We start from the raw sequence: 15,162 nt of genomic DNA, 5'->3' as shown, positions 1-15,162 counted from the left end.
TTTTAAAAGTTCACCAAAAAATTTGGGAAATTCAAGGGTTTCGGCGGAAAATCGGTTAAAAACCTTGGAAAAACGGTTAACAAAATCGGACAGCTTGCGTGCGGATTACAATAAAATTATGCAGGATTTTGTGGATCAAGGATACTTAAAATTATTGGAAAAAGAAGATTGTGACTTATCCTATTATATTAGTCATCACCCTGTAATAAAATTAGAGAGTTTAAGTACACCTATACGTATCGTATTGGATGCATCTTGCCCTTCAGACAGTGATGTCTCTTTGAATGATTTATTGCATAGCGGGCCTAAACTGCAGGCGGACATATGCACTTTATTAATAAATTTTCGGCTTTTTCCAGTAGCATTGAGTTCGGATTTAAAAAAGATGTTTTTACAAATAAAATTAGTACAAGATCACTGACGGTTTCAAAGAATATTATGGAGATTTGATCCAAACGAGGAAATAAAAACGTATGAATTTACGGTGGTTGCGTTCGGTTTAAGGTCGTCACCTTTTTTAGCGCTACGGACGGTTCAGCAATTGATAAATGAAGATGGCAAAGATTATCCTTTAGCTAAAAAATATATTTCTTCGGGGCTATATATGGATGATTTTTTAACGAGTGTTCCGGACGAAATTGAAGCTAAAGAATTATATAATCAATCGGTAAATCTCTTCAAAGGTGGTTGTTTTGACTTAGTTAAATGGTCGACTAATTTGGACAATTTGTTATCAGAAATTCCGCTGGAAAAACGTTTACAAAATTCGGTTACATTTAAATCGGAGACTAAAGTTTTAGGGATGCAATGGGATCCGCAGAGGGATGTTTTGAACTATAGGTTAACCACCCCCGATAAAAATTGTACAAAACGTAAGATTTTATCTCTTACTGCAAAATGTTATGATCCTATTGGTCTGATTGCTCCATTTATTTTGCATTTAAAGTTAATGATCAGGGAGTTATGGCAACTAAAATTGGGTTGGGATGACTCACCCCCGGATACGATTAAAAAATCATGGGAAAAGGTATGCAATGAATGGCAAGATTTTTCAAAATTTGAGGTCCCTAGACATGTAGGAGCCATGAGGGATGTTCCGATTATGATTTTGGGGTTTGCGGATGCAAGTCGAGACGGTTACGGTGGGGTAGTTTATTTAAGGGTTGTAAATTCTAGCGGTGAAGTGAGTGTGAGACTGGTTGCTGCAAAATCGAGATGTGCACCTTTAAAAAAGACCATGACCATTCCGAAGCTAGAATTATGCGCGGCTTTGTTGTTATCATCTTTGCTGAAATTAATATTTGAAAATTATAGCAAACTTACTCATATTTCACAACTAGTTGCGTATTCTGATTCGACCACGGTGGTGAGTTGGTTAACTTCGGCAAATACCAAAGATATTTTTGTAGCTAATCGAGTGCAGCAAATTAAAGAAAACCTTCCTAATATTTCATGGCAACATATTGAAGGTAAAAATAATCCCGCGGACTGCTTGTCAAGAGGGTTGACACCCTCACAATTAATAAATCATGAACTTTGGTTACAAGGTCCTAGTTGGATAAAATTACGGGAATCGGACTGGCCTTCTTCAATATTAGAATCGGATATTTCGGAGGTTAAGGTTTTGGTTATTGAGGAGGAGAAGCAGGGTGAAAAAATTCATCCCTTACTTGAATTGGTTGAACGTCATTCTAGCTGGCATAAAATTTTACGGATTACGGTTCGGGTTTTAATGTTGTTAAAATTAATTCCTGTGCAAAAATTAATTACGGCTACTGCGCTAAGAACAGCAGAATGTTATTTAATTCAGTTAATTCAGTTAAAACATTTTGAAACTGAAATAAAAATGATAAAAGAAAACAAACAATGTAAAACACAGCTTAAGAAATTACGGCCATTTTTACAAGACGGTTTACTTATGGTGGGGGACGACTTAATAATTCATCCCTTAGTTTTTCGGGAAAACATCCACTAATTTTACCGGGAAAAGAAACGTTAGTTGAACGGATTGTTGATTTTTATCATATAATTTATATGCATACGGGGGCATATTTGCTTGAAGCTTTATTGCGTCAAAGGTATTGGATTCTTGGGGCAAGAAATCTTATAAGAAATCGGGTTTTTAAATGCAATCGTTGTTTTAGAAATAAACCGAAAATTTTGACACCGCTCATGGCAGATTTACCGGTATCGAGGGTTATTGCTACTAAACCCTTTTTACACGTAGGGGTTGACTATTTTGGGCCAATAAATATTACATTAGGTAAAAAACGTAATGCGGCGGTTCATAAAGCGTATTGTTTATTAGCGGTTTGTTTAAGCACAAAAGCGGTTCATTTAGAATTGGTGAGTTCTTTAAGCACACCACATTTTATGCAAGCATTTAAAAGACTTTTAGCAAGAAGGGGCCCATGCAAGGTTTTGTATTCTGATCAGGGATCATCTTTTGTTTGTGCGAAAACGGTTTTAAGTGAAATTAATCGGTTTGCTAGTTCGGAAGAATATCAAAATGCACTGTTATGTGAATTAAATTTGAACGGTGTGGAATGGAAATGTATAAGTCCACAAAGTCCGAGTCACGGGGGTCTTTGGGAAAGTAATGTAAAGAGCGCTAAGTCGCATCTCTATAAGGTCATAGGGGATCAGTTGTTAACATATGAAGAGTTAAATACTCTATTAATTCAAATAGAGGCAATCTTAAATTCGAGACCTCTTTGTCGTCGACCAACTGATTCATCTCAAATATCGGTATTAACTCCATCACATTTTTTAAATTTAACACCGTTAGGAAGTTTGCCGGCCGACGATTTAACAGATTTAAATATAAACCGGTTAGATAGGTTCCAGTTAATCGATCGAATGGTGCAAGATTTCTGGAAAAGGTGGCGTTTGGAATATTTGACTACCTTACAAACTAGAGAAAAATGGAATATAGATTTGCCTAATGTTAAAATCGGAACGGTTGATATTTTAAAGGTAGACAATGTACCTACACTTTGTTGGCCGTTGGCCATTGTTACTGAGGTTCATCCGGGTAAAGACGGAGTTGTTAGAAATGTTGCTGTAAAAACTTCGAAAGGGACATTTACACGACCAGTTTTGAAGTTATGCCCTCTTCCGAATCAATAAATTTACGGTAATATCTTTTGTATATAGTTATAGGTATTTTTCATTAGAATTTATTTATTTTTTTTCGATTATTTTTTTTGAGTTACGGTAATTAACTCTGAAAATTTTGGTATATTAATTTATGCCTGGTCCTTTGAGTATTTATTTGGAACTAGTTTTTTTTATTGTGTTTTCGGCACAAATTGCATACAGATTTGGCTGAAAAATGGGTTTTTCATGGCGGGGGCTATGTTTGCGCCAATATGAATATATATTTCATTTATTTTAATTCGGGAACGTCTTGGCAACACAGTTCTAAGTAAGCATAATCTTCTGTCCTTTATGTTAAGTCAGTCGTTAACAGACATACGGTCGGAACGTATAGTACACTTTGACAATTTTAATTTGATTTTGTGTGTGTTTTCCGTGAGACAAATTGACGATACCAGACAACATATTTTCAGTAAGTTCCCTTCTTTTATCCCATCCTTCATTTTCCTTAATGCCACCGAAAATAGTGCTTCAACATTTAACAACACGAAGAAAATCTAAGAAAATCTCGGTAAGTTATTATTATTAAATTTTTTCCATTTGGTTTCCTAAAAGCCAAAACACTGTCTATTGAATGTAACTGCACTGTTAACATGATAAACGCATTTGTCCAAAATTCATAGAATTATTTTAACATTATGAATAAGAAAAACTTATATCTTACAATACAATACTGGGTAATTGAAATCGGTATCTATTTTACAGGGTGACTAAAAAAATTAAATCTTAGAAAATAACTATTTTAACGTAATAAAAATTAGCATACAATTAGATAATTAGATTTTCTTCTTTTTCCTCTCTGCTTTTCTTTATCTATGACAGTATGTATGTATGTATGTATGTACAGTAGGAAAAATGAAAGAATACCCATGAACGAACATATAAAACACGCTGTATTTTCCTATCACCGTGTCACACAAAAAATTGTCCAGCACAAGTCCATGTAATAATTATTGTTACATGTACTTGCACTGGACAATTTTCTTTGTGACACGGTGACAGAAAAATACAGCGTCTTTTATATGTTCGTTCATGGGTATTCTTTCATTTTCCACTGTATGTGTGTAGAAAAGTTAAACCGATCTGAATTTTTTTTTCTGTGTTTGAAGAGGTGGTCAGGGCCGATTCAGAACCGTGTAGTTTGTGACTTTTGACCACCCATAAGCCAGCTATAGGACTTGGTAGGTAGAAAGCGGCATATTTTTTGTGGGTATAATAAAGGGTGAGTCATGAGGAACTGTACATACTCCTACCTCGTATAGAGGCTCCAATGGGGAATAACAAATGACCAATAAAAAGTGTCTGCTCCCATTGTTTAATAATATACAGGGCGAGTTTCGCATTTTGACAGAAATTTGTATTCGTCATAATTTTTGAACGGTCAGATCGATGTGTCTCTTATTTTGGTCAATCGTTACACTATTACCACCTAATCAACTGATTTATTCAAACTAGAAAAAAATCAGGTTCGGATTTAAAAAATTAGTTCGTTTTGGTCTTAGAAAAAATGTCACCCTGTATACGCACTTTGAAAACTCTAATATGAATTTTACAAATTAGACAAATAGGCAATTAAAATGGCACATTTATTTTTTTCCCCACACGATTACTTATTTTTTTTTATAAAAAAATCAAATTTGACTATGAATAATTAAAAGTTTGGTAAAGTGAAACATACAGATTTAAAAAAAATAACTTTTATTACAAGAATTAATTTTTTTTTAAATATTTAATTTATGTTACCACCCAATCAACTGATTTATTCAAACTAGAAAAAAATCAGGCCCGGATTTAAAAAATTAGTTCGTTTGGGTCTTAGAAAAAATTTCACCCTGTATAAGCTTTTTGAAAACTCTGATATGAATTTTACAAATTAGACAAATAGGCAATTAAAATGGCATAGGGTAAAAGCACCAGTTATTGGCCTCTTAAGGAGAGCACGTCGATATATATATGAAATGTTTTGTCACTGTGGCCTATTATAACTATTTTTGACATCATGGAATTTTATTATTATTTCTACATATTGCAAAATTTTATTACGTTAATCTTTCATGTCTGAAAATATTTTATATGCGTTCTTTTGTAAATATGCAAATGAACCAGTTATTGGTCACCCTGTTCCAGTTATTGACACCATAGGTGTTATGGTAGGGGAGCCCAAGCGGTGATTTTTGCAGTTACTCGAGCGCGTCAGATTATCATATGGTGAGAAACCTGATACCCTGCAGATGTACCTCTACCATATATTGGCTCTTAACACAGGGGAGTTCGTTAAGGGGGGCCCGAAAAAAAATCTATCCTTAAAAAAACTCGAAATTGTCAGATTAAGATAAGGTAAGTTAAAGACATGCAAAAGAGTGTATATTTCAAAAATCTGACGATTTGAGCCGGACGTAAGTAAATGGGTGAGTCCCAAAGTTTCACAAGAAAAAAGCGAATATTTCGCGAAATGAATGACAGATCGAAAAACTAAAAAATATTTACTCAATATTTTTTAAAAATCTATCGAATGATACCAAACACGACTTACCAGGGAGAGGGGTGGGGGGTAAATTTATTATTTTTAATACGACTCCCGCGATATTTCGCGAAATGAACATCAGATCGAAAAACTGTAAAATACACTTATTTAATATTTTTAAAAAATCTATCTAATGGCACCAAACACGACCCTCCACGGAGGTGGGGAGTGGGGTTACTTTAAAATCTTGAATAGGAGCCCCCATTTTTTATTGCAGATTTGGATTCCTTACGTAAAAATAAGTAACTTTTATTCGAAACATTTTTTCGAATTATGGATAGATGGCGTTATAATCGGAAAAAACGATTGTTGGAAATGGAAAATTAAATTAAAAAATGGCAAGCGCCCGCTAAAATGGAAAACTTTACTTAACTTTTTTTGGTTTTAAGACCTACTCTTCACAACCCAATAGGTCCCCATAATGCTCGAGTGACTGCACATTTAGCGTACTTTGCTCCCCTACCATTACTGATTGGCCATCATTTTTTAAAGTGATATTTTACCAAATAATTCGTAAGTTAAAATAGGTAGATAGGTAGGTGTTTGGGTAAGCAAGGATTTTGTGATGACTGTGGACACAAAAAAAAGACATGTCAAAGTAAAGTTTTATTTTTTATTCTGACAAGATTCGCAAACATTACGCTGTGAGCTTGTACGTAGAGGGGATATTTACAAATTCGCGAGCGCCAGTAGTGGCAAGTCTGTAAACATTTACCGGAAATTTGACATAAATGTCAAAGTGATTATTTTAAAATTAAAATTAAAAACATTAATTATAAAAAATATTAGTTGGTCAAAGCTGTGGTATATATTTTTACCTTAAATATACTTACGTTTTAAATACTGAATTTAAGTTTTTTTAATGTCCCGTAATATGTAATTATAAATTAATATATTAATCTTAGCGCCATCTACACGATAATTGTGAAAGTATCCGAAGTAAGAAATTCATATTTTATCAATAGAACGTCAAAATGATTAGCAAAATCTTAAAAAAATCGATTACGTTTTAATTACTTAATTACTTAAAATTTAATTAAATAATAAATTTAAAAATTACCGGTGAAAGTTGAATTAGTAATCCGCTAGGAGCGCCACCAGCGAAGCTCAGAGTGTATACTTGATCTGTGTCGCCATAGAATCTTGTTATGCAAGTTACATGATATGTTCTAAGACACATTTGGCATCTAATGCCTTCATTATACTCTGTGTAAGTGTAATATTTAGTACACATAAATAACACACACCTTTAGAAACTTTTTGATTTTTAAAATGTGATGGAATGTTTGATACCAAGTTTGTATTTTTAAAACGCGGAAGAACGTTTGATACCAAGTTTCGATTTTCGAAGTGTGAAGGAATATTTGATAATAAATTATCAGTAGTAATTGCACAATAGCTCTAAAATTCTATATTAATTTTAGAGATCGAGTGCAATTTGTTGCGATTATTTCATGAATAAAACTGTTCAAAACCAAAATTTTATTCTAATTTATTTATGTAAGTACAAAATTAGTACAATTAAACACACAGTTGTTATAAATATTTCACGGTTGAAAGTCATCACTTTTATAATTTTTAAAACATTAATTGTCATTAATGTCACTGAATGTATTTTTTCGTAGCAACGAAGGGCATCTGACGTAATATACTTGACGACGGGAAATTATCAAAAATTATCGATTTAATTTAGATTTCTGTAGCTTTCTATTGGTCAGAATCTCCTATGAATGAAATAATCAGTAGTAATTGCACAAGAGCTCTAAAATTATCGAATTTTTCCCGAGTGACACTTTGACAGTTTTAATTTCACGACCCGAAGGGAAGTGAAATTATGTCAAAGTGTCACGAGGGCCAAAATTCGATAATAATTTTAGAGATCGAGTGCAATTTGTTGCGATTATTTCATGAATAAAAGTGTTCAAAGCCAAAATTTTATTGTAATTTATTTATGTAAGTACAAATTAGTACAATTAAACACACAGTTGTTATAAATATTTGACGGTTGAAAGTCATCACTTTTATAATTTTTAAAATAGTAATTGTCATTAATGCCACTGAATGTATTTTTTCGTAGCAACGAAGGGCATCTGACGTAATATAATTGACGACGGGATATTATCAAAAATTATCAGTTTAATTTTTATTTATGTAGCTTTCTATTGGTCAGAATCTCCTATGAATAAAATAATCAGACAGAATTGTAATTTTTGTTGAGGACTGATTTGTATTATCATCAAATAATGTCCGTTTGGGTACAATTTTTTTCTCAGGGCTTGGAGATTTAGTGTGGGCGAGAAATATTTTCGGAGATAATCTCAAATTCGCTTCTGGTGTAGGTGAATTCTTGAAAATGTCAATATTATCTTGGTTATTTACAGGGCTTGATAATTTTGTGTGAGAATGAAATTCTAGTGTAGGAACTTTGACAAATTCAGGTAATGGTTACTCAAAAACCTCAGTATCGTTACTTCTACTTTCCTGGTTTAGAAGAGAAAACACTGTAAATGCTTTTTTTGTCTTTTCTTGATATTTTTCAATAGGAAAGTGAACTTTTGCACCTTTTTTTTATTTTGTTGAAGTCATTTTTATGGTTTGTCTACTTTTCTCTTCAGACTTATTAAAAGTTTTAGCTAATTTTTTGGGTTTTTTATTATTCTAGCTTTTTATTTTCTTTTGATTTTCTTTAATACTTTGTTTTTCCTTTCTTTCAAGTTTCCTCTGTTCCTTTTTACGCTTCTCTTCTATTTTATTTCCATTTTTTCTTTTTCTATTTTTCTTCTATCTGATGAAGTTAGAACAAATGGAAGCTTTTGAGTTTGCTTCTTTCCTTTTCGTGCTGGAGTATCTGACCATATGAAGTAAGTCGCAATAGATTTATTTGTAGCATTTACAGATATATTTTCAGAAATGTTCTTTGATCTTTTTTAACCGTTTTCGTCACACTTGATTCAGCTTGATTTGTATAGCTTTGATCTTCTATTCCTTGCATGTTGAAAATTTCATTCTCAGGTACTCTCAAGGTTTCGTTCTCGATTTCAGGAATGTTTACAATTTCAGTATCATCTATTATTACAGGTATATAATTTATATCGAAAATTACTTCACTTGTGTCTAAAATTTTTACTTCTTCGTCTAAAATATTTTCTTGTTCGTCCTTTGTAGATATTTCTACCGAGAATTTTTCTGTAAATGCTGAAAAGATTTGTTTCAATATTTGGTAATCATCAGATTGAGTTTTACAATTATCTCGACAAAGCTGTTTAATTTTGTCATTGCCAACTATTTTACAAAATTGTTTATAAGAAATTGTTGTATTTGGACCAATAAGTGTTGGTAAATCATTGTGCTCATCCAGATTATCTTCAGTTTTAAATTATATCAGAAGACATTTTGAATAGTTAAGAGCAGAAGAATTCCAAGGAAATATACCGCATGCCCTAAACCCACTTCTGATAATATCTGGATTTAACCTATCTATAACAGATTTTAAAACAGGAGCAAACTGTACTTTAGTTAACACTTTTTGGGGGTTGTCTCTCCTAAACTGAAGCACAGCTTTGTTCCAAAATGTTTTTAGAGGCATAAATGCAGCCACATCCGCTGACTGCATTAATCTCGTCACATTAGGATATAAAGCTACTAAAATAATTTTCAAATCTGTACAAAGTTGACTTCTCTGTACAGTTAAATGGGTTTTATGCCCATCAACAAAAAGTATCACCGGACGTGTAATATTATTTCGATCTAAATAAGGGTTAAATATATTTTCAATATATTCATAAAAGTTTTTGTTGTCCATCCAACCATTTTCTGTTAAACTAATACCCCTCGAATCCGGCACAGCACTTAATATATCATTTGCCATTCTTTTATGGGGATAAATTATATTAGGAGGTAAAATATTGCCTATTGCAGAAAATGTGAACATAACTGTTAAGTTAACCTTTGGGTTATGTTTAATTTCATAGACGTTTCTGGAACCCTTCATAGCCAAAACCTTTTTATTTTTGGGAGATAAATAAAAACATGTCTCGTCACCATTGAAGATCCTTGTTGGGTCTTGAAGAACGTCTGAAATTCCTTTTAATCTAGATAAGATTTTATGTTGTCAAACCATTTGGTAATATCTCTTTGGTTAATGTTTTAACTTGCTGATGTCACTCCCTCTGAAGTCCTTAGCGAAATGTTGGGATCGCGCTTTAGAAATGCTGATTGCCATGTTCTACCTGGTCTATTTTCAACAAATGGATTAACTCTAGGGTTACTCTCTAAAAATGATTTAACGGAGTCCTTAATGTCGTCAACACGAACAGGAAATGCTCTATTTTGACAATGAAAAATCCAGCGTTTCAGTTGTTCCTCTTCATCCTTCGAAAGAAATGGATCTGGTCCATGCGTTATCTTGTTATGAAATTTTTCACTTTTCCGGTAACTTATGGTGGCTCTGGGAATATTAAAAATTCTTGAGGCTTCTCGCTCACTCATACCATTTTTATTTAACTCTAACGCTTTTTTAACATCGTCTTGGGAATACTTTTTTTTTATAATTGTTTTCAGTTTTAGATCGTTTTGGCATATTTTCTAAAACAATTTATAGTAATTAGTTATTGGCCACACATAAAACACTAGGTATTAACATATGTCAATCACTAGATTCTTGCAAAATCTAATACTTCAGTTATTGGCCATCTAGGCCAATAACTGATACATTGACAATTTCATGCATTAGTAGTTGGCCACCTTAAAATTTACGTTATTTGAATAAATAACGTTATATTCGTTATGCAATTTGGAGCAGGACATACACTACATTCTCACAAAAACATAAAATATAAAGTAGAAAGTGAATTGCAGTATTTAGTACTTACCGACCAACATAAGTTTCTCTAGGTAAATAACAAAATTTCGGTTGCAAACTAGCGGCACAGAACAGTGTCTCGTTCAACATCGAATACTGACTAAAATGTAATGGTTACCTTAAAACTAGATGTGTCATACTCTAGGAGACATGTTACCAAACTTAAAAAAAGTAGTTAGAATTAACAAAATACCAACATTTTCCTAATTCTAATCAAAACATATTAGTAGGCCAATAATTAGCACATGGCCAACAACTGGTGCATTTACCCTATTTATTTTTTCCCCACACGATTACTTAATTTTTTATTAAAAAATCTTTGTCAAAATCGGAATTTTAACCTAAAAATAAAAAAAAAAATGAAATCACGGTTTAACTCGCTACAACTCTGTTCCATTTTAATATTTTTTTTCTGATTTTTTTACAGCACATATCTCTTACCATTGTGAAGAGCATGAAAATTGTTGTAGACTTTCAGTCTTCTTCTCGTAAAAGTTATGAATTTTTAAAAATAACAGGTTCAGATTCGTGAAATGCAAAGTTCGCAAAAATTAAGAAAAAAAAATTAAAATTGATCTATTTGATCACGTCTATGTTACACTATAGAGTCCAAAGAGAAGTGTTATGAGGAGTTTTAGATCTAGACGTATTATAGAAAAAAAAATGGTGAAACATTTAATTTTAAGAAAAACGTTGTTTAATTTTTTTTATTTTTATGGTAAAATTGCGATTTTGACAAAATTGATTTTTTAATAAAAAATTAAGTAATCGTGTGGGGGGAAAAATAAATGTGCTATTTTAATTGCCTATTTGCCTAATTTGTAAAATTCATATTAGAGTTTTCAAAAAGCGTATACAGGGTGAAATTTTTTCTAATACCCAAACGAACTAATTTTTTAAAGCCGGACCTGATTTTTTTCTAGTTTGAATAAATCAGTTGATTGGTTGGTAACAAAAATTAAATATTTGTTTAAAAAAAATTAATTTTTGAAATAAAAGTTAATTTTTTTAAATCTATGGTTCACTTTACCAAACTTTTAATTCGTAGTCAAATTTGATTTTTTTATAAAAAATTAAGTAATCATGTGGGGAAAAAATTAATATGCTATTTTAATTGCCCATTTGTCTAATTTGTAAAATTCATATTAGAGTTTTCAAAAAGCGTATACAGGGTGAAATTTGTTCTAAGACCCAAACGAACTAATTTTTTAAAGTCGGACCTGATTTTTTTCTAGTTTGAATAAATCAGTTGATTAGGTGGTAATAGTGTAACGATTGACCAAAATAAGAGACACATCGACCTGACCGTTCAAAAATTATGACGAATACAAATTTCTGCCAAAATGCGAAACTCGCCCTGTATATTATTAAACAATGGGAGCAGACACTTTTTAATGGTCATTTGTTATTCCCCATAAGGACCTCTATACGAGGTAGAAGTATGTACAGTTCCTCAGGACTCACCCTGTATATCATCGGTTCAAGAAGAGACAGGAGAACCGCAAATACACCAAATCAATAGCGTTGAGTTAAGCTTTGAAATGGTGTGTAAGCTGTCAGGATCAGACATACACACGGCTCAGTAGAGCCGAAAAACTGAAAAACTAAACTTTGAAAATTTTGGTTTTTCGACAATTACTCAAAATTTCAACCTATGAATTGCACCAATAACTGAGGGTTTGTAGAAGGACTCTAAACGAATCCAACGGTGTATACCTTATATCCGGGAAAATTCTAATTTTAAAGTTATAGGCTTCATAAGTATGATCAAATCTATTATCTATGGAAAAAACGGTTTTTTAAGCTCAATAATTCCTGTAATAGCTTCAGTTATCATACTTGACCTTAGATGCCTTAGATACTACCTGTCAATACGTTTCAAACTCATGTTTAGTAATCAATATCGGTTAAGCCGTTTAGAAGTTATTAAGCTACAAAAATATAATCCAATTAACGATTATTCCCGAAATGGTTTATGTAGTTGTAGTGGTTACGATGCGAAATTTGATCTGGCAACGGGTAATCCGAGTTTATTTACCGGCCATCCCAATTTTTTTTCAATCTATTTCGAATAGAAAAAAAAATCTAGTGTGCATTCGATGGACACTAGATCATTTAGGAGGTAATGCGACAAAGGCGACCATTTATAAAGCTTAACGTGTAATCGAGAAACATTGCATTCAACTGCATACATTCAATTTATAAATAACTTTAAAAAATGTCTGATACAAGAATAAAAAACCGCTAAACGCCGTGAAAATGAGTGGCGCATACAATAGTCCAGCTACAAAAGATCTGATATGAATATTACGTGGCGCGAAAATGTATTTTTATTTTGATGCATTATTTGATGTATTATTTATTAAATTAATTATTTCCAATGTGCCAATTAAATAACTTCAATCATATAGCACGACAGGGTATAAAAAACAATGGTTTACATTGAAACAAGCCCCGATTACTCATCAAAACCTTAAAATTTAATATTTAAACTTCAATTTAGTCACGTGGCAACCTCAAAAATAATAATTTACATGTGAGTTTCAAGCCTCGAAAATGCGTATTTTCACATTTTTCAGATTTTAAATCGTTTATAATTCGAAAATTATTAACATCTTAGAAAAATTAGACCTTTTTGTTTCTTCTTAACGTTCCATCTCTTATCGGAGGTTGGATATCATAATGGCTATGGTCACTTTGTTGGCTGCTGCTCTGAACAGTTGTAATGAACTACAGTTAAATAATTCTCTAAGGTTCCTCAGCCAGCAGATGCGTCTTCTTCCTATGCTTTTTCTTTCTTGGATCCTTCCTTGCATAGTAGTTCTCAGTAACTCATGTTTTTCTCCTCTGGCAATGTGACCCAAATATTCCAGTTTTCTTGTTTTTATACTGTTCATAATTTCTAACTCCTTATTTAAACGTAGTAGCACTTAAACATTGGTAATCCTTTGAATCCACTGAATTCTCAATATTCTTCTGACCACATTTTGAACGCTTCTATTTTTCTTATGTATTGTCTCTTCAATGTCCAAGCTTCCATTCCGTATAGTACTACAAAAAAAATGTAGCATATTAAAGCCCTCAATCTGAGAGGCAACTAAAGGTCTTTGTTTGTAAGCACTGTCTTCATTTTTATAAATGCTTGCCTTGCAGTTTTAATTCGGACTTTAATTTCTTTGCTTTGGTCATTTTTGTCACCAACCCAGGTTTCCAGATATTTGTATGTGTTTAGTTTTCCTATTTTGGTTTGCTCTATCATTAACCTTTCATTTCCAAGTTGTGTTTTTGAGACAATCATAAATTTAGTTTTTTTGCTTGTTTATGTTTAGTCCATATCGAATGCAATAATCATTAATTCTATTTAACAACTCTTGTAGCAATTCCAGGGTATCTGCTATTATAACGTTGTCATCAGCGAATCTTATGTTATATACTATTTTTCCGTTTATAGAGATTACATCACTTAGTTCCGCTATCGCTTCCTGAAATATGGCTTCACTGTACACGTTAAACAGTGACTGCGACAGAACACAACCCTGTCTTACTTCTCTCTTTATATCAATATTCTCGGACTCTTGTTCTTCTATCTTTATATTGGCCTTTTGATTCCAATACAGATTGTTGATAATTCGTAAATCTGGTCTGTCTATATCTCTGTTTTTCAATAATTCTATTAGTTTTTCATGTCGAACCCTGTCGAACGCTTTTTCGAAGTCGATAAAACAGGAATAAATATCCAGGTTCAGATCTAAGCATTTTTGAGAGAGGACATTAAACGGAAACAATGTCTCTCTTGTTCCAAGTCCTTCGCGGAACCCGAATTGGGTTCCGCAACCTTTTTGTTTAGAATGACTCAAAGACCTAAAAAAATGTTTTCCAGAACAAAATAGGAGATTGTTGAAATAGAGCACGCGGCACCTGCATAAATATCGAATGGACGCGCATTATTACCAATGAAAAAACAACGGTCTAAATTGAAGTTAGACCCGATTACTCTTCAGAATATTAAAAATAAATGTTTAAACTTCAATCTAAGCACTTCAGAACTTCAAAAATAATAATTTAAATATGAGTTTTTAAGCCTCGAATATTTTCGCATTTTTCAGATATTAAGTCGCTTATAACTCGAAAATTATCAACTTTTCAAGAAAATGAAAAGATATCTTACTTGTTTATAATGATCAAAAAACCAAAAAAATATTTCCTGAAGCAAAAAAGGTGATCTTTTTAATTTGTCTAGAAATTGTTTAAACAATTTCTGTCCAAGAATTTCGCCCGGCACCCTTAAGATTTGTTTAATGGGGACATTTTTGAATAGGAATCCGCAGTGAAAACGAATCAGAAATTTTTACAGACGGGTGCAGTCTCACAACATGGACTAAAAATTCATCATAAAACGGTGCAATTTTTTCTTGTAAAAAATTAAAATAAATATTCGATTACGAGGTAACCATATATACACCCTCTGAAACGAGCGTCCATCAAGTTAGCAGAACAAAGTCAACAGAACACAGTTATTTTTATACCATAATTAAGTGTAAATTAAATGCAAATTTAATGTTCCAAGCAAAAATTTATTGCTCTTTTCTTTTAAAAGTTATTGCATGTTCTGCTAACT

Source organism: Diabrotica virgifera, chromosome 4, assembly GCF_917563875.1.
Source record: "Diabrotica virgifera virgifera chromosome 4, PGI_DIABVI_V3a".
Taxonomy (NCBI): domain Eukaryota; kingdom Metazoa; phylum Arthropoda; class Insecta; order Coleoptera; family Chrysomelidae; genus Diabrotica; species Diabrotica virgifera.
Note: the sequence above shows the minus strand (reverse complement) of the source record.